Here is a 13,831-nt window from a genome sequence, read left to right on the forward strand (position 1 = left end):
TAGAACGTAGGTGCCCCAGCAGCGTATACAAACGAAAAAGTTGAGCAAAAAAAATGTCATATAAATTTTGTGTATCAGACACAATATGGACACTCTGTCCATCTTCAGACGCCCTTAACAATTTTTCAGCATAGTCCATCATTTTCACTAATTTTCTGATAAATAACCAAGTGCACTTGTGTATATTAAAGAATGTTGATGCATTGTTACTTTTATATGATTGAACTTAATTGCTTAGCTTAAGATTTTAGAATAATGGGTTATAGAATCATTCAGACAACCCATATTGCCACAACCCATATTGCCAGTATTGAAGTTTAGTATAAATGAATAAAAATAAATCAATAAAGACAAAAAGTGTTACCCTAGTTTTAGAATTAACAGATTTATTTAAACCTACTATGCGGCTTACAATGCTAACCAATGGGATGGAAATCTTCGGCATAAATTCCTTTGGTGTCTACAGTTTTTGAAAGAGGTGATGACGCATCACTGTCTTCATATTTCTCTGGCAGTATAAACCTCTCTGGCAAAGCAAGGATCTGTTCTTCATCTTCAAGTAGTTGTTTTCGGTAGATACTATGCAATTGGTTGAAAAGCTGCTTCTTCAATGATTCAAAAGCCAAATGGAATCTTTCTAGTTGCTCCATGGCATTTAAATTATACAAGAATAAACCATAGTACAGATCAAAACTATCCCCCATGGTATTTTCCACCAAAGTCAACAAAGTTTCATAACCCTTTGTGTTAATTGGTGTTGTCCCTAACTCCAATTTTTCTAAAATTCTTCCTGTTGTGTGTATAACAAACTGGGATCCAGCTACATGCCAATCATGTTCAGCACAAGACATTTCAACCATCCGACATCCTTCACTAGCAAAAATGTCAAGAAACCGATAACATCGCAATACTCTGGATTCTTCATTCCCAATTCTAACTTTGTCACAAACAACGTAGGTCAGTATTAGTAAAAGAGCTTATAAAAAATTAAATAAAACTAGGCAGCAAAACGTTGTTAAACCAAGTAACCAAGTCTCCAACCAAAATGAATGAACCCACTCTAAAGTTAAAAAAACAATTTGGTTCCCATTGTAAAGAATCCAAAGTCCTAGGATCAAGTAAGCGGTGCACATTCCATTACTTAGTTTTGGTAATAACCCCATTCCATTTGAACAAATTTGACACCTAAAAAGATATTTTTGTCTTATTATATATATTGATCAGGTATCGGATTCTTTCACTTATTTTCGGAATAACGTGTATTGGTTAATGCTTGTAATATTATTTAATATATATGTACATATGTATGTACTCCTTGTGAGTTTTTGTAAGTTGTATTGTATGTACGGATGTGTGTTACATAGCACAAGTATTTTTGGATCGGTATTGCGGTTTAAAGTTTTAAACAAGCTCATATTTTAGTATTAAATAGTATAAGAGTCGTCGTAATGTCCGATCTATTAGAGTCGCGCAGCCAGAAGCGTGTATTTTGGTAGTTAGGGTATTACATCTGATCTAGAATATGCCAAAACCTCATGACCTTGACTAACTATAGTTTTTGCAAGGAACTGGGCAAAGTTTCCAAAACAAACTATTGCAAACTTGAGCTTTGTGTTCTCATCAAACTGGCTAGAATTGTATGAAGCGGAACTACTTAGCTGTGCAACATCATTGGATCTGCATTATTAGCATCATTACTCATTAATCATTATCATGTAATAACCCTTTTTCTATCACAAGAACAACACCTTCCGAATCAAAATGATTAAGTTGCTTGTTCTCAATCTTAACAAACACGAGCACTCTCTAAAACATCAATAGCAAATATTCACACAATGTAGCAAAAACCCTTGAGATTTTTTCAAATTCCAAATATCAAATACCTGAAAAATACCTAGAATGCAACAATGCAGATCCATTACGAGCCCAACGAAGCAGTGCATGGCTGTTATTTCCATCCAGCTGCAGTAACCTTTCACCGTTCTCCATCAACTAATTCCTCACCACATGATGCAACTGCGCAATGAGCTGTTTCTTGAGATCCTCAAATGCCAAATCAAGCTTCTACAGCATCTCCAAAGAATTCTTATTAAACATGAACAAACCACAATACAAATCAAAGCTATCCCCAGCAGTGTTCTCCACCAATCCCAACAAACTCTGGTATCCTTTCGTATTAATGAGCGTCGACTCAAGCATCAATCCTTCAAGAATCCTTCCAACGGTATGAGTAATTAACTGCGAACCAGCGGCGTAACGATCGTGATCCTCGCAACTCATCTCCACCATCCTGCAACCTTCTCTGACAAACGCATTGAGAAACTTCTCACAGCGAGAAACACGGTGCTCCTCGTCCAGGATACGAACCTTCTCGAAGACGAATGGGATGCCGGTCCATCCGTCACTTGCGAACTTATGTCCGAACATCGGATGAGTGCAAAAGACGTCGAAATCGAAGGGGAGGAGCTCAAGGAGGAGCTTCATGGAATTCTTCGACGGAGAGGAGGTCAACAAAGAGAGTGTTGCGCTTGAGGCGCTGGAGAGGGAGGGTGAGGATCACGCGCTCCGTTGAGATTATGGAGGAGCAGAGGAGGATCACTTTGGGATGCTGCTCGCATAGGTCGTCGGGGTTTTGGAAGAACAATACACCAAGCTTTCTGGCTGTGGCAGAGTGGTCAAAGCGGGAGTAGGCGAGGACGCTGTGGCCCTGGCGAACCAATGCGGCAGCAAGGAACCAGCCGAAGTTGCTGAAGCCAACAATTACAATCTTAAGGTGCTGGGAGACAATGGACTCCTTGGTGAGCTTTGACTCGTAGTCGAAGAGCTGTGCGGCACCGTTGGCGCGCACGCGGAGGGGTGTGTAAGGGAAGGAAGAAGAATAGGGATTGGATTTGGATAGTAGTGAGAACGTGGATGGGAGGAGAGAGTGACGGTTGAGGATATGCCGAATAGTGTAATTTGGGGAGTGGTTGAAAGGGGTTGAAGGGTTTAGGGTTGTAGTGGAGAGCATGATGGCTTCGATGGCTGTTGTTAGTGGATTCGGAGAAAGTAAGGAGCACTCTGTGTAACCATGGAGTGACAATATATTCGGACTTAGAGAAAGTGGAGGATACTCTGAAATCGTGGCTGTGGGAGTGCCAAGTATAATGAGTGGGCTATTTATAAGACAGATCTTCTATCCTTTTTTTTCTGGGTCTGGTAATGCACTGTTAAAATATTCAATTAAAAAGAATGAAGATTTGAAATTACAAATTAAAAAAGTCTCATATTTAACTATTAATTAGTCTGCTACTATACAGACACAATATAGGTGATGCGCGTGCCAAGTATAATGAGTGCCAAGTATAATGAGTGCCAAGTATAATGAGTGGGCTATTTATAAGACAAATCTTCTATCCTTTTTTTCCTGGGTCTGGTAATGCACTGTTAAAATATTCAATTAAAAAGAATGAAGATTTGCAATTACAAATTAAAAAAGTCTCATATTTAACTATTAATTAGTCTGCTACTATACAGACACAGTATAGGTGATGCACGTGCCTATGAAAACTTGACCCCTTTTTTGTTTACATAAATAACTTGTCTAATTTAATTTGACTATCCGAAACACTATATTCATATATAAGTTTACATTTTTAATTGTTTACGAAATAAGTAGGAATCTGATTTTTTTATTTAATTTCTATTTAAAAATTTATTGTTATATGTATATATAAGACAAAATTTAAATTTTTATTATTTATTTAAACAGATAAGTAAATTAATATTTGATCAATATAAATTTATTAAACATGTCATATTGTTAGCACGCACTTGGCTAATTTAAATTGAGTAACTGTTATAAATTTTTGAACTAATTATTATTATACAAAATCAACTGTTAAATCAGATATTTGTGTATGATATATATTTAAATATAAAATAAATATTAAAAAATTGACTAATTTGGCGGTTATGATTTGAATAAACATGTAATTATTGAGAAAGGTATGTATCTAAAATTCTCAATTATTACAATGCAACCTCAAATTTTTTTCTTTTAATTTTTCTGAGGTAAGTATAAGTACTCTATTTGCTTAGGGCTAATTTATAGTAGTAAAAATGTCAGCTTGTGGCACCAATGCAAGACTCCTAGAATTGATTTGAAACTTCTTTATAGGGAGAAGTGCTTGAAAATTTTTTATGGATAATGGGTTATAGTGTAATTTTTTTAAAAAAAATGGTGGGGTGTGTTTGTATTTTTTTATTGAAAATTATCTGGGATATTCGTGAAATTTTATTGATCAAGTATGGTAAACAAACAACGTAGGTCAGTATTAGTAAAATAGCCTATAAAAAATTAAATAAAACTAGACAGCGAAACGTTGTTAAACCAAGTAACCAAGTCTCCAACCAAAATAAATAAACCCACGCTAAAGTTAAAAAAATAATTTGGTTCCCATTGTAAAGAATCCAAAGTCCTAGGATCAAGTAAGCGGTGCGCATTCCATTACTTAGTTTTGGTAATAAGTCCATTCCATTTGGATAAATTTGACACCTAAAAAGATATTTTTGTCTTATTATATATATTGATTAGGTATCGGATTCTTTCACTTATTTTCGGAATAACGTGTATTGGTTAATGCTTGTAATATTATTTAATATATATGTACATATGTATGTACTCCTTGTGAGTTTTTGTAAGTTGTATTGTATGTACGGATGTGAGTTACATAGCAAAAGTATTTTTGGATCGGTATTACGGTTTAAAGTTTTAAATAGGCTAATATTTTAGTATTAAATAGTATAAGAGTCGTCGTAATGTCCGATCTATCAAAGTCGCGCAGTCGGAAGCGTGTACTTTGGTAGTTAGGGTATTACATCTGATCTAGAATACGCCAAAACCTCATGACCTTGACTAACTATAGTTTTTGCAAGGATCTGGGCAAAGTTTCCAAAACCAACTATTGCAAACTTGAGCTTTGTTTTCTCATCAAACTGGCTAGAATTGTTTGAAGCGGAACTACTTAGCTGTGCAATATTATTAGATCTGCATTATTAGCATCATTACTCATTAAACATTATCATGTAATAACCCTTTTTCCATCACAAGAACAACACCTTCCGAATCAAAATGATTAAGTTGTTTGTTCTCAATCTCAACAAACACGAGCACTCTCTAAAACATCAATAGCAAATATTCACACAATGTAGCAAAAACCCTTGAGATTTTTCAGTTCCAAATATCAAATACCTGGAAAAATACCTGGAAGGCAATAATGCAGATTTATTTCGAGCCCAACGGAGCAGTGCATAGCTGTTACTTCCATCCAGCTGCTGCAACCTTTCACCGTTCTCCATCAACTAATTCCTCACCACATGATGCAACCGCGCAATGGCCTGCTTCCTGAGATCCAAAAACGCCAAATCAAGCTTCTCCAGCATCTCCAAAGAATTCTTATTAAACATGAACAAACCAAAATACAAATCAAAGCTATCCCCAGCAGTGTTCTCCACCAATCCCAACAAACTCTGGTATCCTTTTGTATTAATGGGCGTCGACTCAAGCATCAACCCTTCAAGAATCCTTCCAACGGTATGAGTAGTTTACTGCGAACCAGCGGCGTAACGATCGTGATCCTCGCAACTCATCTCCACCATCCTGCAACCTTCTCTGAAAAACGCATTGAGAAACTTCTCACAGCGAGAAACACGGTGCTCCTCGTCCAGGATACGAAGCTTCTTGAAGACGAATGAGAGGCCGGTCCATCCGTCACTTGCGAACTTAGGTCCGAACATCGAATGAGTGCAGAGGACGTCGAAATCGGAGGGGAGGAGCTCAAGGAGGAGCTTTGGGGAATTTTTCGACAGAGAGGAGGTCAACGAAGAGAGTGCTGCGCTTGAGCAGCTGGAGAGGAAGCGTGAGGATCACGCGCTCCATTGAGATTATGGAGGAGCAGAGGAGGATCACTTCGGGATGCTCCTCGCATAGGTTGTCGGGGTTTTGGAAGAACAATACACCAAGTTTCTGGCTGTGGCAGAGTGGTCAGAGTAGGAGTAGGCGAGGACGCTGTGGCCCTGGCAGACCAATGTGGCGGCAAGGAACCGGCCGAAGTTGCCAAAGCCGACAATTGCAATCTTAAGGTGCTGGGAGACAATGGACTCCTTGGTGAGCTTTGACTCATAGTCGAAGAGCTGTGCGGAATCGTTGGCGCGCACGCAGAGGGGTCTGTAAGGGAAGAAAGAGGAATAGGGATTGGATTTGGATAGTAGTGAGAATGTGGAAGGGAGGAGAGAGTGACGGTTGAGGATATGGCGAATAGTGTAATTTGGGGAGTGGTTGAAAATGGTTGAAGGGTTGACGGTTGCAGTCGAGAGCATGATGGTTTCGGTGGCTGTTGTTAGTGGATTCGGAGAAAGTAAGGAGCACTCTGCGTAACCATGGAGTGACAATATATTCGAACTCAGAGAAAGTGGAGGATACTCTGAAACCGTGGCTGTGGGAGTGACTAGTACAACGAGTGGGCTATTTATAAGACAAATCTTCTATCCTTTTTTTTCTGGGTCTGGTAATACACTGTAAAAATATTCAATTAAAAAGAATGAAAATTTACATTTACAAATTAAAAAAGTCTCGTATTTAACTATTAATTAGTCTGCTACTATACAGACACACTATAGGTGATGCGCGTGCCTATGAAAACTTGACCCCTTTTTTGTATACATGAATAACTTGTCTAATTTAATTTGAATGTCCGAAACACTATATTCATATATAAGTTTGCATTTAATTGTTTACGAAATAAATAGGAATCGAATTTTTTTATTTAATTTCTATTTAAAAATTTAATGTTGTATGTATATATAAGACAAAATTTAAATTTTTAATATTTATTTAAACAGATAAGTAAATTAATATTTGATCAATATAAATTTATTAAACATGTCATATTGTTAGCGTGCATTTGGCTTAAATTAAAAAAGTCTCGTATTTAACTATTAATTAGTCTGCTACTATACAGACACAGTATAGGTGATGCGCGTGCCTATGAAAACTTGACCCCTTTTTTGTATACATGAATAACTTGTCTAATTTAATTTGAATGTCCGAAACACTATATTCATATATAAGTTTGCATTTAATTGTTTACGAAATAAATAGGAATCGGATTTTTTTATTTAATTTCTATTTAAAAATTTAATGTTGTATGTATATATAAGACAAAATTTAAATTTTTAATATTTATTTAAACAGATAAGTAAATTAATATTTGATCAATATAAATTTATTAAACATGTCATATTGTTAGCGCGCATTTGGCTAATTTAAATTGAGTAACTGTTATATATTTTCGAACTAATTATTATTATACAAAATCAACTGTTAAATCAGATATTTGTGTATGACATATATTTAAATATGAAATAAATATTAAAAAAATTGACTAATTTGGCGGTTATGATTTGAATAAACATGTAATTATTGAGAAAGGTATGTATCTCAAATTCTCAATTACTACAGTGCAACCACAATTTTTTTTCTTTTAATTTTTTCGAGGTAAGTATAAGTACTCTATTTGCTTAGGGCTAATGTATAGTAATAAAAATGTCAGCTTGCGGCACCAACACAAGACTCCTAGAATAGATTTGAAACTTCTTTACGGGGAGAAGTGTTTGAAAAATTTTGATGGATAATGGGTTATAGTGTAATTTTTTTTAAAAAAATGGTTGTGTGCGTTTGTATTTTTTATTGAAAATTATCTTGGATATTCGTGAAATTTTATTGATCAAGTATGGTAAACAAACAACGTAGGTCAGTTTTAGTAAAAGAGCCTATAAAAAGTTAAATAAAATAGGCAGCGAAAAGTTGTTAAACCAAGTAACCAAGTCTCCAACCAAAATGAATGAACCTACGCTAAAGTTAAAAAGCATATTGGTTCCCATTGTAAAGAATCCAATGTCCTAGGATCAAGTAAGCGGTGCGTATTGCATTACTTAGTTTTGGTAATAACCCCATTCCATTTGGACAAATTTGACACTTAAAAAGGTATTTTTGTCTTATTATATATATTGATCAGGTATCGGATTCTTTCACTTATTTTCGGAATAACATGTATTGGTTAATACTTGTAATATTATTTAATATATATGTACATATGTATGTACTCCTTGTAAGTTTTTGTAAGTTGTATTGTATGTACGGATGTGCGTTACATGGCAAAAGTATTTTTGGATCGGTATTACGGTTTAAATTTTTAAACAGGCTAATATTTTAGTATTAAATAGTATAAGAGTCGTCGTAATGTCCGATCTATCAAAGTCGCGCAGCCGGAAGCGTGTACTTTGGTAGTTAGGGTATTACATCTGATCAAGAATATGCCAAAACCTCATGACCTTGACTAACTATAGTTTTTGCAAGGAACTGGGCAAAGTTTCCAAAACCAACTATTGCAAACTTGAGCTTTGTTTTCTCGTCAAACTGGCTAGAATTGTTTGAAGCGGAACTACTTAGCTGTGCAACATCATTGGATCTGCATTATTAGCATCATTACTCATTAATCATTATCATGTAATAACCCCTTTTCCATCACAAGAACAAGACCTTCTGAATCAAAATGATTAAGTTGCTTGTTCTCAATCTCAACAAACACGAGCACTCTCTAAAACATCAATAGCAAATATTCACACAATGTAGGAAAAACTGTTGAGATTTTTTCAGTTCCAAATATCAAATACCTGGAAAAATACCTGGAATGCAACAATGTAGATCCATTCCGAGCCCAACGGAGAAGTGCATGGCTGTTAATTCCATCCAGCTGCTGCAACCTTTCACCGTTCTCCATCAACTAATTCCTCACCACATGATGCAACTGCGCAATGACTTACTTCCTGAGATCCACAAACGCCAAATCAAGCTTCTCCAGCATCTCCAAAGAATTCTTATTAAACATGAACAAACCAAAATACAAATCAAAGCTATCCCCAGCAGTGTTCTCCACCAATCCCAACAAACTCTGGTATCCTTTCATATTAATGGGCGTCGACTCAAGCATCAATCCTTCAAGAATCCTTCCAACGGTATGAGTAGTTTACTGCGAACCAGCAGCGTAACGATCGTGATCCTCGCAACTCATCTCCACCATCCTGCAACCTTCTCTGACAAACGCATTGAGAAACTTCTCACAGCGAGAAACACGGTGCTCCTCGTCGCGGATACAAAGCTTCTCGAAGACGAATGGGAGGCCGGTCAATCCGTCGCTTACGGACTTAGGTTCGAACATCGGATGAGTGCAGAAGACGTCGAAATCGGAGAGGAGGAGCTCAAGGAGGAGCTTTGGGGAATTTTTCGACGGAGAGGAGGTCAACGAAGAGAGTGCTGCGCTTGAGGCGCTGGAGAGGGAGCGTGAGGATCACGCGCTCCATTGAGATTATGGAGGAGTAGAGGAGGATCACTTCGGGATGCTCCTCACATAGGTCATCGGGGTTTTGGAAGAACAAAACACCAAGCTTTCTGGCTGTGGTAGAGTGGTTAGAGCGGGAGTAGGCGAGGACGGTGTGGCCCTGGCAGACCATTGTGGCGGCAAGGAACCGGCCGAAGTTGACGAAGCCGACAATTGCAATCTTAAGGTGTTGGGAGACAATGGACTCCTTGGCGAGCTTTGACTCGTAGTCGAAGAGCTGTGCGGTGTCGTTGGCGCGCACGCGGAGGGGTCTGTAAGGGAAGAAAGAGGAATAAGAATTGGGTTTGGATAGTAGTGAGAATGTGGATGGAAGGAGAGAGTGACGGTTGAGGATATGGCGAATAGTGTAATTTGGGGAGTGGTTGAAAGGGGTTGAAGGGTTGACGGTTGCAGTGGAGAGCATGATAGTTTCGGTGGCTATTGTTAGTGGATTCGGAGAAAGTAAGGAGCACTCTGCGTAACCATGGAGTGACAATATATTCGAACTCAGAGAAAGTGGATGATACTCTGAAACCGTGGCTGTGGGAGTGACTAGTACAACGAGTGGGCTATTTATAAGACAAATCTTCTATCCTTTTTTTTCTGGGTCTGGTAATGCACTGTAAAAATATTCAATTAAAAAGAATGAAAATTTACATTTATAAATTAAAAAAGTCTCGTATTTAACTATTAATTAGTCTGCTACTATACAGACACAGTATAGGTGATGCGCGTGCCTATGAAAACTTGACCCCTTTTTTGTATACATGAATAACTTGTCTAATTTAATTTGAATGTCTGAAACACTATATTCATATATAAGTTTGCATTTAATTGTTTATGAAATAAATAGGAATCGGATTTTTTTTATTTAATTTCTATTTAAAAATTTAATGTTGTATGTATAAGACAAAATTTAAATTTTTAATATTTATTTAAACAGATAAGTAAATTAATATTTGATCAATATAAATTTATTAAACATGTCATATTGTTAGCGCGCATTTGGCTAATTTAAATTGAGTAACTGTTATAAATTTTTGAACTAATTATTATTATACAAAATCAACTGTTAAATCAGATATTTTTGTATGATATATATTTAAATATAAAATAAATATTAAAAAATTGACTTATTTGGCGATTATGATTTGAATAAACATGTAATTATTGAGAAAGGTATGTATCTCAAATTCTCAATTACTACAGTGCAACCACAATTTTTTTTTCTTTTACTTTTTCCGAGGTAAGTATAAGTACTCTATTTGCTTAGGGCTAATGTATAGTAGTAAAAATGTCAGCTTGCGGCACCAACGCAAGACTCCTAGAATAGTTTTGAAACTTCTTTACGGGGAGAAGTGTTTGAAAAATTTTGATGGATAATGGTTTATAGTGTAATTTTTTTTTAAAAAATGGTAGGGTGTGTTTGTATTTTTTATTGAAAATTATCTTGGATATTTGTAAAATTTTATTGATCAAGTATGGTAAACAAACAACATAGGTCAGTTTTAGTAAAAGAGCCTATAAAAAGTTAAATAAAATAGGCAGCGAAAAGTTGTTAAACCAAGTAACCAAGTCTCCAACCAAAACGAATGAACCTACGCTAAAGTTAAAAAATAATTTGGTTCCCATTGTAAAGAATCCAACGTCCTAGGATCAAGTAAGCAGTGCGTATTGCATTAGTTAGTTTTGGTAATAACCCCATTCCATTTGGACAAATTTGACACCTAAGAAGATATTTTTGTCTTATTATATATTGATTAGGTATCGGATTCTTTCACTTATTTTCGGAATAACATGTATTGGTTAATACTTGTAATATTATTTAATATATATGTACATATGTATGTACTCCTTGTGAGTTTTTGTAAGTTGTATTGTATGTACGGATGTGCGTTACATAGCAAAAGTATTTTTCGATCAGTATTACGGTTTAAAGTTTTAAATAGGCTAATATTTTAGTATTAAATAGTATAAGAGTCGTCGTAATGTCCGATCTATCAAAGTCGCACAGCCGGAAGTGTGTACTTTGGTAGTTAGGGTATTACATCTGATCCAGAATATGCCAAAACCTCATGACCTTGACTAACTATAGTTTTTGCAAGGAACTGGGCAAAGTTTCCAAAACCAACTATTGCAAACTTGAGCTTTGTGTTCTTATCAAACTGGCTAGAATTGTTTGAAGCGGAACTACTTAGCTGTGCAACATCATTAGATTTGCATTATTAGCATCATTACTCATTAATCATTATCATGTAATAACCCTTTTTCCATCACAAGAACAAGACCTTCTGAATCAAAATGATTAAGTTGCTTGTTCTCAATCTCAACAAACACGAGCACTCTCTAAAACATCAATAGTAAATATTCACACAATGTAGCAAAAACCCTTGAGATTTTTTGAGTTCCAAATATGAAATACTTGAAAAAATACATGGAATGCAACAATGCAGATCCATTCTGAGCCCAACGGAGCAGTGCATGGCTGTTACTTCTATCCAGCTGCTGCAACCTTTCACCATTCTCCATCAACTAATTCCTCACCACATGATGCAACCACGCAATGACCTGCTTCCTGAGATCCACAAACGCCAAATCAAGCTTCTCCAGCATCTCCAAAGAATTCTTATTAAACATGAACAAACCAAAATACAAATCAAAGCTATCCCCAGTAGTGTTCTCCATCAATCCCAACAAACTCTGGTATCCTTTCGTATTAATGGGCGTCGACTCAAGCATCAATCCTTCAAGAATCCTTCCAGCGGTATGAGTAATTAACTGGGAACCAGCGGCGTAACGATCGTGATCCTCGCAACTCATCTACACCATCTTGCAACCTTCTCTAACAAACGCATTGAGAAACTTCTCACAGCGAGAAACACGATGCTCCTCGTCCAGGATACAAAGCTTCTCGAAGACGAATGGGAGCCCAGTCCATCTGTCACTCGCAGACTTAGGTCTGAACATCGGATGAGTGCAGAGGACGTCGAAATCGGAGGGGAGGAGCTCAAGGAGGAGCTTTGGGGAATTTTTCGACGGAGAGGAGGTCAACGAAGAGAGTGCTGCGCTTGAGGCACTGGAGAGGGAGCGTGAGGATCACGTGCTCCATTGAGATTATGGAAGAGCAGAGGAGGATCACTTCGGGATGCTCCTCGCATAGGTCGTCGGGGTTTTTGAAGAACAATACACCAAGCTTTCTGGCTGTGGCAGAATGGTCAGAGCGGGAGTAGGCGAGGACGGTATGGCCCTGGCAGACCAATGTGGCGGCAAGGAACCGGCCGAAGTTGCCAAAGCCGACAATTGCCATCTTAAGGTGCTGGGAGACAATAGACTCCTTGGTGAGCTTTGAGTCGTAGTCGAAGAGCTGTGCGGAATCGTTGGCGCACACGCAAAGGGGTCTGTAAGGGAAGAAAGAGGAATAGGGATTGGATTTGGATAGTAGTGAGAATGTGGATGGGAGGAGAGAGTGAAGGTTGAGGATATGGCGAATAGTGTAATTTGGGGAGTGGTTGAAAGGGGTTGAAGGGTTGACGGTTGCAGTGGAGAGCATGATGGTTTCGGTGGCTGTTGTTAGTGGATTCGGAGAAAGTAAGGAGCACTCTGCGTAACCATGGAGTGACAATATATTCGAACTCAGAGAAAGTGGAGGATACTCTGAAACCGTGGCTGTGGGAGTGACAAGTATAATTAGTGGGCTATTTATAAGACAAATCTTCTATCTTTTTTTTCTGGGTCTGGTAATACACTGTTAAAATATTCAATTAAAAAGAATAAAAATTTACATTTACAAATTAAAAAAGTCTCGTATTTAACTATTAATTAGTCTGCTAATATACAGACACAGTATAGGTGATGCGCGTGTCTATGAAAATTTGACCCCTTTTTTGTATACATGAATAACTTGTCTAATTTAATTTGAATGTCCGAAACACTATATTTATATATAAGTTTGCATTTAATTGTTTACGAAATAAGTAGGAATCGGATTTTTTTATTTAATTTCTATTTAAAATTTAATGTTGTATGTCTATATAAGACAAAATTTAAATTTTTAATATTTATTTAAATAGATAAGTAAATTAATATTTGATCAATATAAATTTATTAAACATGTCATATTGTTAGCGCGCATTTGGCTAATTTAAATTGAGTAATTGTTATAAATTTTCGAACTAATTATTATTATACAAAATCAACTGTTAAATCAGATATTTGTGTATGACATATATTTAAATATGAAATAAATATTAAAAAAATTGACTAATTTGGCGGTTATGATTTGAATAAACATGTAATTATTGAGAAAGGTATGTATCTCAAATTCTCAATTACTACAGTGCAACCACAATTTTTTTTCTTTTAATTTTTTCGAGGTAAGTATAAGTACTCTATTTGCTTAGGGCTAATGTATA

General features: G+C 36.5%; 2 pseudogenes; both read right to left on the bottom strand.

Annotated features, from left to right (window-relative positions):
- Positions 417-8,822, bottom strand: LOC107606762 (annotated as a pseudogene).
- On the bottom strand, positions 8,850-12,969 carry LOC107606763 (annotated as a pseudogene).

Source organism: Arachis ipaensis, chromosome B07 (assembly GCF_000816755.2).
Source record: "Arachis ipaensis cultivar K30076 chromosome B07, Araip1.1, whole genome shotgun sequence".
Classification (NCBI taxonomy): Eukaryota; Viridiplantae; Streptophyta; class Magnoliopsida; order Fabales; family Fabaceae; genus Arachis; species Arachis ipaensis.